This window comes from Lactuca serriola, chromosome 8 (genome assembly GCF_051521515.1).
Source record: "Lactuca serriola cultivar US96UC23 chromosome 8, Lser_US96UC23_V15, whole genome shotgun sequence".
Classification (NCBI taxonomy): Eukaryota; Viridiplantae; Streptophyta; class Magnoliopsida; order Asterales; family Asteraceae; genus Lactuca; species Lactuca serriola.
The window spans coordinates 30,729,252-30,743,846 of record NC_136415.1 but is presented as its reverse complement, the minus strand read 5'-3'; positions in this window follow the sequence as shown (position 1 = coordinate 30,743,846).

Here is a 14,595-nt window from a genome sequence, read left to right as displayed (position 1 = left end):
ATGGCACAACATCCTCCCCTCATAATTTCTGCAAATTCAATAATTGATCTCTGATGTTTTAAATATTATGATTTGTTGTTGGATTTTAAAACAATTAATGAATGATTTGATAGAATTCTAATGAAATATTTTATTATTGTTTTTGGTATGTTACACCTTGTTGGTTAAAGGTATTAGTCTAAAGTGCAATGACTACATAAGCTTTCCTACATACATGTCTGGTACACGATGCTAAACTTTTTATGTCCCTCAAACTACACAAGGTTATATTTCTGTCTCATGATTTCACTAAGACTGGGAAGCCACAAATACATTATAACATATTGGCTCAACTAAATCTTAGAGTTCGCATCGAATCATCCTGCATAACACTAGCAAACTAGCTCAAATGCAATAATATCAAATTTTAAAAATGACTAGATTTTTTAGACTATCTTTGCAAGTCTATATATATATATATATATATATATATATATATACATATTAATTTATAACATATTTTCTAATTAATTTTATGCTTAAAAATCTTTTTTCAACTCCTTACCCCACACTTATTTCATACAATGCCCTTATTGTATGCATAAAACAATTAAATGATCATAAAAAACAATAAAAGTGGAGAAAAAGGAACAAACTGCCTTGAGGTAGTAGTGGCGAGATTGAATCTGATTGTGCTGGGAAAGCTTGAACCTCTCGAATATATTGTTGGAACTGGACTCCTGTTGTTGCTCGTGAATGTGTCAGATAAAATGAACCAAATACTTTAACTTCGAAAAATGTGGTGCATAAAATCTTCAAGTATTAGCAATGAACTTCAGTCATGACGTGAAAGAGTAAGCATCACGTCATCAAGTTGAATAGAGAGTAAGAGATTCACGATCGTCTGGGGCATCACGACGTGACATAAGAGTAGCCATGACATGAGAATGGAATCTTCAAATATGAATCGCAACATAAATGATTGTCACGACGTGACAGAGAGTAGGTCACGTCATGAAAACTGGGTTATCATAAAACAAGCGGGTCAAAATTATCTTTGATGGTAAACCTTCATTTTAGTTCTTAATGGCTTAAGACCCATTTCAAGACCTTTGTTTCTTCTGTAACTTATCTCTAACTCTCCATCTCACTCAAATAGCACCCCACACTTATCAAAAGTTGTGGCCTTCTATTTTAAACTCTAAACTCTCTCAACCTTTTTTCTCTCGATAATTAAATAACTATGCGATCAACAAAAATAAACAAAAATCCTAGGTTGAAACAAGAAAACAAACATCATACCATTCAGTTACAAGTTAAAAAGAAACCAAACAAAACACACCAAAAGAAATAAATAAACTAAAAATGATAGTTATTCATTCGTTATCATCTACCTGTGCTCCACTAGTCTCTACTCCAAAATTATCGGTCGCCCAAAGTTCTTCCAAGTAAGTATAAGGAAATTAAGGCGGCATGTCGGGCGGGCGCTCGATGTGAAAGTGTGAATATATCCCATCCAAGGATTACCCTAAATAGCTCATTCCCCATGTATGTTATCTAAATAAGTACCAACCCGACTTTAAAATGGGTCGGTTGGAACTCCTCCCGTTGGTACATCTTGGGGTTGTGGTTGTGCTCTATCATCTCTTGGCCTCAAATTTCTTCTTCCTCTTGGCCTCGGCTGCTCCTCCATTCCTTCAATTGGTCTTACCTCATCGTCCGGGGGTATCCCATACATTCCCCCTAAGTTCACTATCACACGCATTAACTCTAAATAATTAATGGAAAGATCATTGCCCTCAATACATGTCAATGTACGAACCAACCCCGACATAAATACACCATATGATTTTGCCAAGCAGGTCACGAAATGTCCACCCGTAATTGGGATTCTTTCTCTCAAGTAACGGATTTCTCCCTAAATAATTCTCGATGCCAATATGCACCAAAGGTAACACATATTGAGGCTAGTAACCTTATCACCATGCTTCTTGTGATTAATTGAAAATTTAACAAGGCGGATGTGGCTCTCTTGAGATATCCTTGAGTTGAAGTTACCGTTTGCAACTGTCGACCAAAACCAATAATTATTAACCCTCTCGGAATAATCTCTTGTTGCAGCTCGTAAAAATATATCAAACTGAGGTGATAAGGCTACATGTTGTTCGTATAGAACCATCCTCCATGCCAACTCAACCAAGCTTCACTCTCGATATTAACCTCCAAGTTGGAGCACTAGTACTCTCCTATATCAGGGATCATCCATATTCTCCTCAAAAGACACGGTAATGAAAAATTCGACACAAAGCTCCTTATAGACTGGTTCATTGATGGAAAATAGGTTCCTCTAACAATTGCAGGTAAATGAAATGTCGTTCCCTACATATAAATTTGGAAGGAATGGGTTAAGTCTTTCCAAAATTACATTTTCATTTAACCTATCCCAATCGATGGTTGGTGAAATAGCAAATTCTCTATTGTGTAACCACCCCATTCTATTAGTGTAGTTGTTCAAAATATCGTGTGAAAGGTTGTTTGGAAATTGGTAAAACGGGTGGAGGTTGGATAAGTCTCCTTGGGCTTGTTGTTAACCTCTCCTTGGACCCATGAATTCTGCAAAAGAGTGAACAGACAAAACCAAAATTAAATCTAATAATTAAACAAAACATAAAGCAAAATGGTTATGTGGTTCCAGTTCTCACGTCGTGAGCCTTAAGGCCTCATGTCGTGAGTGCAGTGCGACAACAGTTGTGAGATCGGTCAATGGATCGGTCAATGTTTAAGCCAAAAGAACCCAACAAGTTTCATAGGGTATGGTCTAAACACAGTTCCAAGCCTTTTAATCAATCATGCAATGCATTTTTCTTACTCAAAATTCAAATTTTTGTAAAATTCTAACCCTAAAATCACACCCCTAAATGTTAATGCACAAAATAAAAAAAAATAAAGGGATTAGAATGAAAGATTCATATGTTGAATGATGATTTAGCACAAAAGTATGAAGGAAACAAGTGATTCAGCCAAAAAAAAATCAAAGTAGGGACCAAAAATTGGAGTTTATGTCGTAAATGGTGGGTAGAAAGTGATGTTCAATTGGTTCTGTTTAGGGTAAAAAGGAACTAGTCCCCGCTTTTTCTCACGTTGTGAGCTCTAAAACATCACGTCATGATATTTTAAAATAAAAACATAAGAGGGACTCCCTTGAACCCCCACACGTCATGGCAATAAATGGCTATGTCATGGGTACTCTGCATTTTCTTAAACACTCAATATTTTTTAAATGTTACCACTCACTCTTGAGATCCGACACTTGATTTAAAACAAAAATGATCGAATGACTAATCCTAAGAAATAAAACAAAACAATGAACTAAAAATAAAAGGAAAGAAAAATGCAAACCAAACTCGGGTTGCCTCCCGAGAAGCGTTTCTTTTGATGGAGTAGTAAGTCGGACTCCTTCCCACTCTAAATTATGCCAATTGGGAGCGGTATCTTCCCGTTCTCCTTTATCTCGAGTCGTTTCCTCTAGTAGGTTGCAACCCTTCTTCTATATGCTTTCTTCAAATTCCCCTTTTTCTTTGGGTTGTCATTTGAATCTTGTTTGCGCTTGAATCCTCGAGATTTTTCATCTACTTTTCTCTTCAAGTCCACCTTCATTTTGTCAAGCTTGGTCCCCTTGCTAACTCGATGCTCCTTTTCATCACTTGAACCAAGTTCATTTTCCTCCTCGACTTGAGCTTGCGGTGTTGTAAAGACAAAAACTTCAAAAACCATTTGAATGGAGGCTCTAAGCTTGGTAAGCTTCACTTCTTCTTTAGGTTTTGGCTTCTTCCAAACTCGTAATTCTTCTTCCATTACTTTTTCCAAAATCTTCTAGCTCATTATATTCTTCATTTACCCATCCATGAAAAATACGCTAACTTGTGCATTCGAGTACTTGGACCTTTCATCAATTCCAAATATGATCTCCTCCTTCCCCGTTCGTAAAGTAAGCTTAGACTCTCGAATGTCTACCAAGCCACTTACGGTATTTAGTAGTGGTTGTCCAATAATGATGGGTAAATCTACATCCTCTTTCATTAACAAAGCAACAAAATCAATTAAAAAAAAAAAAGAATTTTCCAATTTTTACCAATAAATCTGCAACTATGACTCACGGATAAGTAACCGAATGGTTTGCTATATATACTCCGGCCCCTCTAAATCTCTAATGCCAATCTTCGAGTATCCGCCGCTCACTTAACAACTTGATAACCGGATAATATTTTTGTAGTTCCCCAATTTAAAAGGTTATTTCCAACACACGGAACTCGATGCTTACGGTTACATGTCCCCTTGTGGATTAATGGATTTAAAGGGATATATCACATATGCATAGGGAAACACATTTGGTATTATTTATTTTAGATGATATTTTATATCTTCGGACTTCAGGTGCTCCACAAAAGCCAATACAACAACCCTCTCACATCCGATTGTATGCTTCTACAGTCATATCTGATATCTCAACCTACTATTTACGTATCATCCATATCCTTTGAGGCAGATAAAGCATGATAATTAGATTAATGGTTGATTCGCTACGTTGCCACTAGAAAACTGGGAGGAAAATGCACCGCCATGATTCCAACCACAGTTTCGTGGTCTCCGACAACGGAACACAACCTTTGAGTCTTTGCAATATGGATCTACATCTACTCCTGTTGTTGTGTTAACATCGACCGGGCCAGGTTGGACTGGTTTTTAACTAAACCACCCGGTTTAACGGTTTCCATCAAATCCGGTTTTTTGTACTTTATCGAACAAGAAAGCAATAAAGCATACTCGCTTTTTGATGCGTGAATAACGTTCCATGGCATTTAAACTCGAACGACGCCGCTGGGTACGCGGCACGGGCATCATGCCCCCGGGCCCACATCTCCTTATAAAACTCACCCCTTGCCCTCCATCTGTAAATTTCAAACAACAAAAAATATCAGACAGAAAGAAGAAATATGTTGATGAACATCGTCTTCTACCTCTGTATACTCTTCCCAGTCTTCCGTATCAAGCAAGATTTGCTCAAGTTAATCAAGGACTTCTTCTTCTACTTGTTTCGATGCGATGCCTCTACTCCATACCCAAGTCTCGTCGATCTTCCGGTTATCAGGTTCGAAGAGCTGCTGGACAGAAGACAGAGATCCGTGGAAGAGATGTGCTTCATATGCTCTGCTGATTACCATCTCGATGACGTTGTTTGTCAGCTCAGCAGGTGTCGTCACGTCTACCACTCCGACTGCGTCGGTCAATTGCTTCACCGGAAACAGCTTTCTTGCCCCTTCTGCCATTCTCCGATCTTCTCCGGCCTTTCACCGATCGATTGCAAAAGCTTTTGACTCGCGTCGTTGTATGAAATCTGTGCTTATTCTGAATGCATAGTTTAAGCGAGCTTTGTTTTTGTTGCAGTTAGCATTCAGTTGTATATATTTTTGTTTGAGTTTTTTTTTAGCAAAAAACTAGTAATGTTCAAAGATGAAAGATGAAAGTTGGTTGCATATATATATCTACTGTCCAGGAGTTTGACTGTCATTTTCGGGTCTGCTTTGGGTCTTTTAGATTAGGTTAAAATTTGATGCTATTTCTATCTATTGATCCAAAGTTCACTGCAATTTTTTGGGTGCTTCTGCGGGATTTTCTTTGAAGATACAATTTAGTCTTCTTCAAGCTAGTTATATTTCTATGGTTGATACATTATCATAAATATTTTGGTTATGGTGCTGTTTTTTCCTACTACAGAGTTGTAGTTTTTGTTTTCTTTATCCTGTGTATCGGATCCAATTTTCGGCTGGCTGTTTTTTTTAATCTGTAATATTATCTTTTCCCTTTCAAAATTTTGCTGTTTTATCTCTTGTATTATCTCTCCCTTTCAATTATTTTTTACCAAATAATTGACCGAAAACTTATTTATTAGATAAATGCCAACCACATCTTAAACAAAAAACACTAAAATGGTGTGAATGTAAGATGTGACACAAAAATGCAATACATACACTAAAAAATAAATAAATAACATATTTTTATCTTCTGATTTAGATTAATTATTCTATAATATCAAAACCATGGTTTTCCACACATCGTTTTCAGCCCCACCTTTTCAACACAAAGTCAACAAATCAATACCGCCTATTCAATTTCTTATCTAATTTCTCCGGCAAGGGTTGCTGATCCAAAACCAGTTTTGTGCGTTCGAAAAGGTTGATAAATTTTTTTTTTCTTTGTGTTTGACAGTCATACAAATTTGGCTAATTTAAATATTAAGGGGGTGTTTGAGATTATTTTAAAGGTTAAAAGTTCTTTTTGTAAAAGGAATTTTTGATTGTGTTTGTATTGAAGTTACTTTTTAAAATGTGTTTGTATTAAATTTTACGTTAAGAACTAATTTTCAGGTTAAAAGTCACAAAAGTTAAAGAATATAGGATTTTGTGACTTTTGAAAAATCAATTTTTGTCTACACAAAAAGTTATTTTTAAAAACTCTTTTCCATTAGTCAAACATCTTTTGTCTATTTTTGACATTTTGGAAAAGTTAAAGGTCAAAAGTTGTTTTAAAAGAAATCTCAAACACATCTCTAAGTCTAGTTTCTTTTAGAGTAAATTACACGAATGGTCCCTATGGTTTAGGGTAATTTGCGCGTTTGGTCCCTAAATTATTTTTTTAACTCGGAAGGTCCCTACTGTTTGTTTTTGTTACACGCTTGGTCCCTGTCTTACCTAAAAAAACTATTTTGCCCTTGATTTTTTAAAATATTTAAATAAACACACCCTAACCCCAACCCCCATCACCTTACCTTACCTATCCTACCATTTTTTCTATTTAAATAATATTTTTTTTAGGTAAAATAGAGACCATTCACGTAACAAAAACAAAAAGTGGGGACCAAGCGCGTAACAAAAACAAACAGTAGGGACTTTCCGAGTTAAAAAAAATAAGTTAGGGACCAAGCGCGCAAATTACCCCAAACCATAGGGACCATTTGTGTAATTTACTCTTTCTTTTATGTTGCTCTCGTTGGCCTTAGGACGTCCTAGAAAGTGAAGGAAGTAGTCTGATCCATGTTCTTGGCTACAACAAAAAAGAGGTTTGAGTGATTTCCGGTGTGAACCCGAAACCTCTCAAATAGTTAAAGAGGTGTTTTGGGAGTGCTTTTTGAACTCAAAATGTTTTTACACAAAAATGCTTATTGGCTTATGGTGGTGGTAAAAAGAGTTTTTTTAAAAGTGTTTGAATTAACTTCTATGGTGAAAAAGTGAGTAAGTCAATAAGTTAAAAAATATTTGACTTAAAAACTCATTTCTAAAATTATTTTGGTTAAAAAGTCGTAAACAATTTCAAAAAGCCAAGTTTTACATTGTATTCAAAAACTACTTTTTGAAGCTAATAGAAAACATATTTTGGAAAGTGTTTTTAAGTTTGTCAAAACACTTTTTTTTGACTTATTAGCTTTTCAAAAAGCCAATAAGTCAATAAGTTGTTTTGAAAACATATTAGGATTAGAAAGCAAAGAATTAAGAGTAGGTAAATATATATGAGTGTTAGAGTTTAGAACTTGCCACCAGTTGGCTTTGCATCCTCATTTTTATAGTTGCTTAGTTAGGGGAATTACTGTTGGGTTTTGAGTGGGATAATACATTTATTGAGTTGATTGGTGTACAATGATGTGTCCTTTTCTTAGGTTCTAGTGTCTGCCCATAAAGAACCGGACGTTTCGATCCGAGTCCCTTATCTAGGTCCGTCTCGACCATAGGTCGTTGTATTTTGGGGTCTTGGGTTCGGGTCGAGAGGGAAATATGTCATTAAGTATCCCCTATTTTAACTTGGGCTTTGTCCATGTTAAAAATATATATTGTACTTCCCGGTTTCCTCCTCGGGTCGATTGCAAAAATACGCCTCAACAAAGTCATTTATGGGGTGTCTTTTCACTGACTCTTACACTCCTCTAGGAAAACTTATCGTTTCGTATTCGTCCTACCTATAAAAGTCCACCCCCCCCCCTTTTGAATTGTCTACCTTCATTCCTTCATTAACCTTTTCACTCTCAAGAGGCTTTCTTTGATGTTCTTGTGGTAAAAATGGCTAAGGAAGCCGTTGTCACATCTTCGTCTGACGACGGAAACGTTGGGCTGTACGATGTTAGGATGTTGGATCACACACACACACACACACACACACACACATATATATATATATATATATATATATATATATATATATATATATATAGAGAGAGAGAGAGAGAGAGAGAGACACACACACACACACATAACAACAACAACAACAAAATGTCATACAAGCATTACTTCTTATTTATTTAGTAATAAATGTTACAGAGTTCGAGCTACAAGTACATTACAAAGGCAAAATAAAGTAACATAACACATAAGCTTTTGTTCGAGCTTCCATTATCTTCCGAACTCATTCTCCCGTGAATACATGTAGTTTTGAAAGGTCAACATAATGTTGGTGAGTTTACAGGTTTATATGTTTTAAACGTTTTATAGAGTTTTTGTTTGTGTTAGTAATGCTATGATCTTAAAATCTCATCCTTTAGTTTGTTTATGCTATCACACATTCTTAGGTTATTCCTAATAGTGGTTTTAGATAGTTAAAGTTGAACAATGTTACGATGAGTTCCTATAATCGAGCTTATGTGACTGTTGTACTCCCCGAGATGATGCTTCATCGGATGTTGCCAAAGTTTAGAAATTTATTCCTGCTTCGAATTGACCATCAGGTTGTAGCTAGAAACCCCATGTGGAGGTGACAACCTCGTATAGATCTATACATATCTTTTCCGCTCACTTAAGATTTAATGATTATAAGACAGGACAAGTTAAAGGTTATTTAGCTAATGATGTGTAACATCCCCCTCGGATGTTGCCAAAGTTTAGAAATTTATTCCTGCTTCGAATTGACCATCAGGTTGTAGCTAGAAACCCCATGTGGAGGTGACAACCTCGTATAGATCTATAAATATCTTTTCCGCTCACTTAAGATTTAATGATTATAAGACAGGACAAGTTAAAGGTTATTTAGCTAATGATGTGTAACATCCCCCTCTGACACGTATCACAATATTGTCCGCTTTGGGTCACTCGACACGAGGACTTCCCAGGGGGTCACCCATCCCGGTACTACTCCTGTCCGAGCACACTTAACTACAAAGCTCTTATGGGATCTACTGCCCCCACAAATTTAAAATATGTTGTGTTAAGGAAGGTATCCACACCCCTTATAAGGAAATGTTTCGTTCTCCTTCCAAGCCGATATGGGATCAAGTGCAACCCACCTTCACCCCCCATTAAAGGGTTCAACGTCCCCGTCAAACACATCGACTCGTGCCCCAGCTCTGATACCATTTGTAACATCCCCTTCTAGCACGTATCACAATATTTTCCGCTTTGGGCCACTCGACATGAGGACTTCCCAGGGGGCCAACCATCCCGGGACTACTCTCGCTCGAGTACGATTAACTGTAGAGTTCCTATGGGATCTGCTGCCCTCACGGCTTTAAATCACGTTGTGTTAGGGAAGGTATCCACACCCCTTATAAGGAAATGTTTTGTTCTCTTTCCAAGTTGATATGGGATCAGGTACAAAACCCACCTAGATGTGACAACTGTTAATTTTGGATCCAACAAAAGTCAACAAAGTCAACAAGTCAACGAAAGTCAACTTGACCCATATTAGAATTTTAGGTAAATCTTGATGTTTCCTAATGTACAACCTACAAGTATTAATACGAAATACCTCTCTTTTCGCCAATTATTGAATAAAAATCCGACTTTTCGATTAGCAACGTTAATTTCGATAATCCCAACATATGTTATTTTGGTATAAATAATATTTTAAACACATTGTGCTATTATCTTTATTGATAATAGTTTCTTTATAATGACTGAATTTTTATAATTCAAATTAGGTAATTGGACATTAGTTTTACCATCTTTTTATAATACACCCATTTTTTTTTAATAAAAACACTTAGTTTTTATAAAAATTAGAGGAGCTCACTTTGGTGTATAAAAAGCCCAACTATGGTCATGTCTTGCTTCAACTTCCCATAAAAACATATTACCCACCATACTACCAAGCAACCATCACTTCACCCCACCCCACCCCACCCACCCCCTCTCCCCCTCTTTTAACTTATAGTTGAGGGTTCCCAACCCCCCATCATCTTCACCTTTCTTCATTCTTTCTGTCAAGAACAAGTTGAAGTCTTCCAAAGATCAATCCCTCCAAGTTGGTTCTTAGGATTTTGGGTAAGCATTCCTTGTTAACCTAGTGTTTTTATACACATTCATACTAGTTTTGTGACTTTTACACACATTAACATGTGTTGAATCCTGTAGGATAATACCATCTTCAAGTGTTCTTCAACCACCTTCAAGTGTTCTAAGTTTGAGGATCTTCATCTTCATCTCTTTGTCTCACCACAAACACACTCAAGGTGAGTTCATACCCCATATTTTCGAGTTTTTCATGCATTAGGGGGGGGGGGGGGGATAGAAGAAAAAATTTAGAATAATAACACAGATGTTGCATGTTTCATTTCTATGTTGGGTATAAAGCATTATTTGCATTAAATATGGTTATTACTAGTTTTTAGAACATTTATTTGTGGCATGATAGTTTTGAGATGCAAATCTAAGAAAAAAAACATAAACTATGTTATATGTTCATACGAAAAAGTTATAACTACAAAGCTACAAAGACTAAGATTTTATGGACAAAATATGGCATTTCTAGCAAAAATGGTTATAACCTAGTTATTATACCATTTATGTGGGATATAACCCAAAATATGTTGTTTTGAACATGTATTTTGCAAGGTTGTAGAACTCGTTACTCGGTACCTGCTCGGCCGACTACCGAGTAGCGAGTACTTGGGAGTACTCAGGAGTACTCGGGGAGTACTCGGATTTGGTAATTCATGTAGAAATATTTTTAGGGAAATTATATATGTCAAAATCATAAGTTATTGAAATTTGAAATATATAACAAAATTAGATACACGTGAATACATAAAAAACTAAAAAAAAACACATAATGGTCTCACTTTGTGAAAAATTACTGAAAATTTAAGATATATATGAAGTAATAATCACATGTTTGTATGTCAAATAATAAATCATTAAGTATATTATACATATTAATCACCTTGTTGACCGAGTTTTACAACACTGCTCAGTTCAGTTAGGGGTCGATCGGGGAGTACTCGGGATTCTGTAACTCGCCTCGGCAAGGGGCCGAGTAGCGAGTACTCAGAGGAGTAATCGGCCAACTCGGCGAGTTTTACAACACTAAACTAGACAAAAATATCAAAGAGTTAGCTTTACAAAAAGGAAACTCAAAAATCTACCATTTTATGTAAAAATGGATTTTTTTAAACAAAAATGGTTATAACAAGTTTATGTCATCATTTTTATGGGTTTTGACTAAAAACGTATGGTTTTAAACATATAAAGTTAACTTGATCTAAATACCCCAAAAAGGTAAAAATAAGTTTTACAAAGTTATATTTTACTAATTACCGGTAAATGTCGTTAAAAAGTGGCAAAAACTAGAAATTGACTTTATTGTACCAAATGTTCTTATACTTGTGTTAGATGTAAGTTTATATGATATAATATTTTAAAACGTCTAAACATGTTAACTTATACGTATATATATATATATATAATATATATATATATATATATATATATATATACACACACACATGGACTTAACAAAACATTCATAATAAACTATAATTAGTATAGTTTATGGGTCACAAATACTACTTTATGATTTTGTACAAAACATATAACTATTTAAAGGTATGCTTATTTTACACTATGTATTTACTATGGAAAGATAATACTTTCACGTACAAAAAGGGTTTTCAATACACTATACGTAAACGTGTTAATACACTTATTGTAAGACATAGTCTTCACCGTACCTACTTAGTACATACTAAAGTCCTTAATTATAACCAGAGTCTCAGTAAGAGAGTGTTACACTTGTGTATAGATCTATACGACACTGACAATTCCGCACCTAAGCTGTTAGCTACAGCTAGACCGGAAGGTCTAGGGTGACAATTGTCCTAACATTCTGACGCTTGAAGAACGTCTCATCAGGCCAACTAGCCATTGCATGGTTGTAATAACTCACATGGGGTATTAACATACATTTGGTTTACGGAGCTAACATACATTCGATGGTTTTATATAAAAATAAAGCTACATGATACTATTTTCTAGTACAATTCTACTTACATTTTTGGTCTTAGGGTTTAAGACTTATAGTTCATTTTTAAAGAAAATATTGGATTTTCTGAAGGCGTACTCTATCATTTTACAAGGCAAATTACAGATTTTCTCATACAAAACTCTTATGAACTCACCAACTTAATTGTTGACACTTTTTCAAAACTACTTGTATTCTGAGGGAACCAATAAACATGTCATCAAAAAGGGTTTTTGTGGATGGGGGGGGGGGGGGGGGCGTAGCGTCACATTAATTATTTTTGTCTTATGTATTCGGTATTGAATCAAACAATGTTTTGGATACAATGTAATCTTCTTATTTATAATCATGATGGTTGTATGGATTTGATCACTAACATTCATTATGTTATGATACTGTACATGAAGCCATCTACCCTTAGACGTTTCCGCCTTTCTGGTTTTGGGGTGTGACAGATTGGTATCAGAGCATTGTTTATAGTGAACTAAGTATATCAAACCATGTAAGATATACAACTATAAATACAATGGGGCTAAAACACTCTGACTAAAAAGTATACTTTTAAGATATAATGATATTTTAGTAAAATTATAAGTACATACATATATACTAGAACAGTGCCATAACAAGAACCATATAAAAGTATTAAGATAAGTTAGACATTACGATTAAGCCTAGATAATTATGTAATCATATCTAGGATAAATATGGTCTGATCAACTATATTTATGCGAGATATGACCAACATGTGGTTTGGAATGGTCGTGGTAAACAACGAATCTAAAACTTACCAACCCCTGTACAAAGAAACGCTAAGAACCAAACATGAAGTTTAAAATACTATAGGAAAATTTTATGATACTATAGAACCATACACATATACCCTTTCTATGTCACTTACACCTTGCCCCTTGTACATACATCATGGTAGGATTTCATTTTCTCGGAGACCCCTACTTCCCCAACCAGGGAAACGGGGGATGGATAGAGGAGGATCCAGAAGAAGACCCTGAAGTACAGATGGAGGAAGATCTTGAAGAACAAATGGAGGATGTTGAGGAGGAGGATGATAACTCAAAAGAGGAAGAGGACTCCGACGTGGAGTTCGAAGTCATTAAACCGCCATATGTCGCCCGTGTTCCTGTGTATCGACAGGGTTACTAGGGGCCCACGCCCTGTTGGGCGGAGGACTTACAGAGGTGGAGCCGACAGCAAGGCCAATGCTCCCTATATGGCATGGAACGAGGCCTCTACGAACGCAGCCACGGAGGTCCAGCAGATAGGCATCTCCCTATCATGAGCCAGTAGATCACATGCCTAGGTGAGCAGGACAGAGCATTCACTAGCCGGATTTTGGATGTGGGTGCCACCACAGAGGTCACTACCGCACGATTCCGACGACTGGACGAGGACCACGACCGGTCATGTGGGATCATTGACAGCCTCCAGGAGGATCTCACTACCACCTGAGTGGAGACCATGGAGTACCAGGACAGACACACAACCCTCGAGCAGAGGGTGATCGAGGCCGAACGCCGAGTGGAGGAGATGCAGGCTTTCATGGCTTCATTCCGGGGACCAAAGAAGACCACACGCTGCGAGTAGGGCTTATACTACTCACATTTTGTTATATATTAGGTTTAAGAGTAAGTGTTGGTGCTACTCTTTCCTATATATAGGTTCGACCCTACAAATAGGTGATTACACTATTCAAGGGGTCGTTATGCTGTCAATTTTTTTCTTTATTTTGATGTATTGTAGACCTTCTTAAAGGTCAATTTTCCCAAAACCATGTACTAATATATTTTATCAATGAAATTGGCATGCATTTTATTTCATTGGGTGTTGCTATTGGTTATGCAATCGTTTACTTATTACGGTAGATTTCCATTTATGAATTGCTTGCAAGTTGCAATAACAACGAGACCTAGTACATATATAACTGAGACATTCCATTACGATAGTGCCCAATTCATGAACATTATCGAAGACTTACCATCATTCCACCTTTAAACTTTATGGCAGAAGAATGCCACCACGAAAGAGCATCAGACGTGTCCACAACACACCAACAGTCACACCAACACCGACACCACCAAAGGACCCTGCTATGTTCCAAGCTACCGTGACAGCCGCAGTGGAAGCCGTCGTGGCTCAAATCATCGGTAATGGTACGAATGAGAATGGGAATGGAACCGGAAATGGGAACGGAAGCAGTAACGGTATCAACAGCTCCAATCTTGGCGAAAGCCAAGGTCATCCACGAACGTGCTCCTGCAAAGAATTCTTGAACTGCAAGCCCAAAACCTATCATGGCAACGGCGGCGGCATCACCTTAAC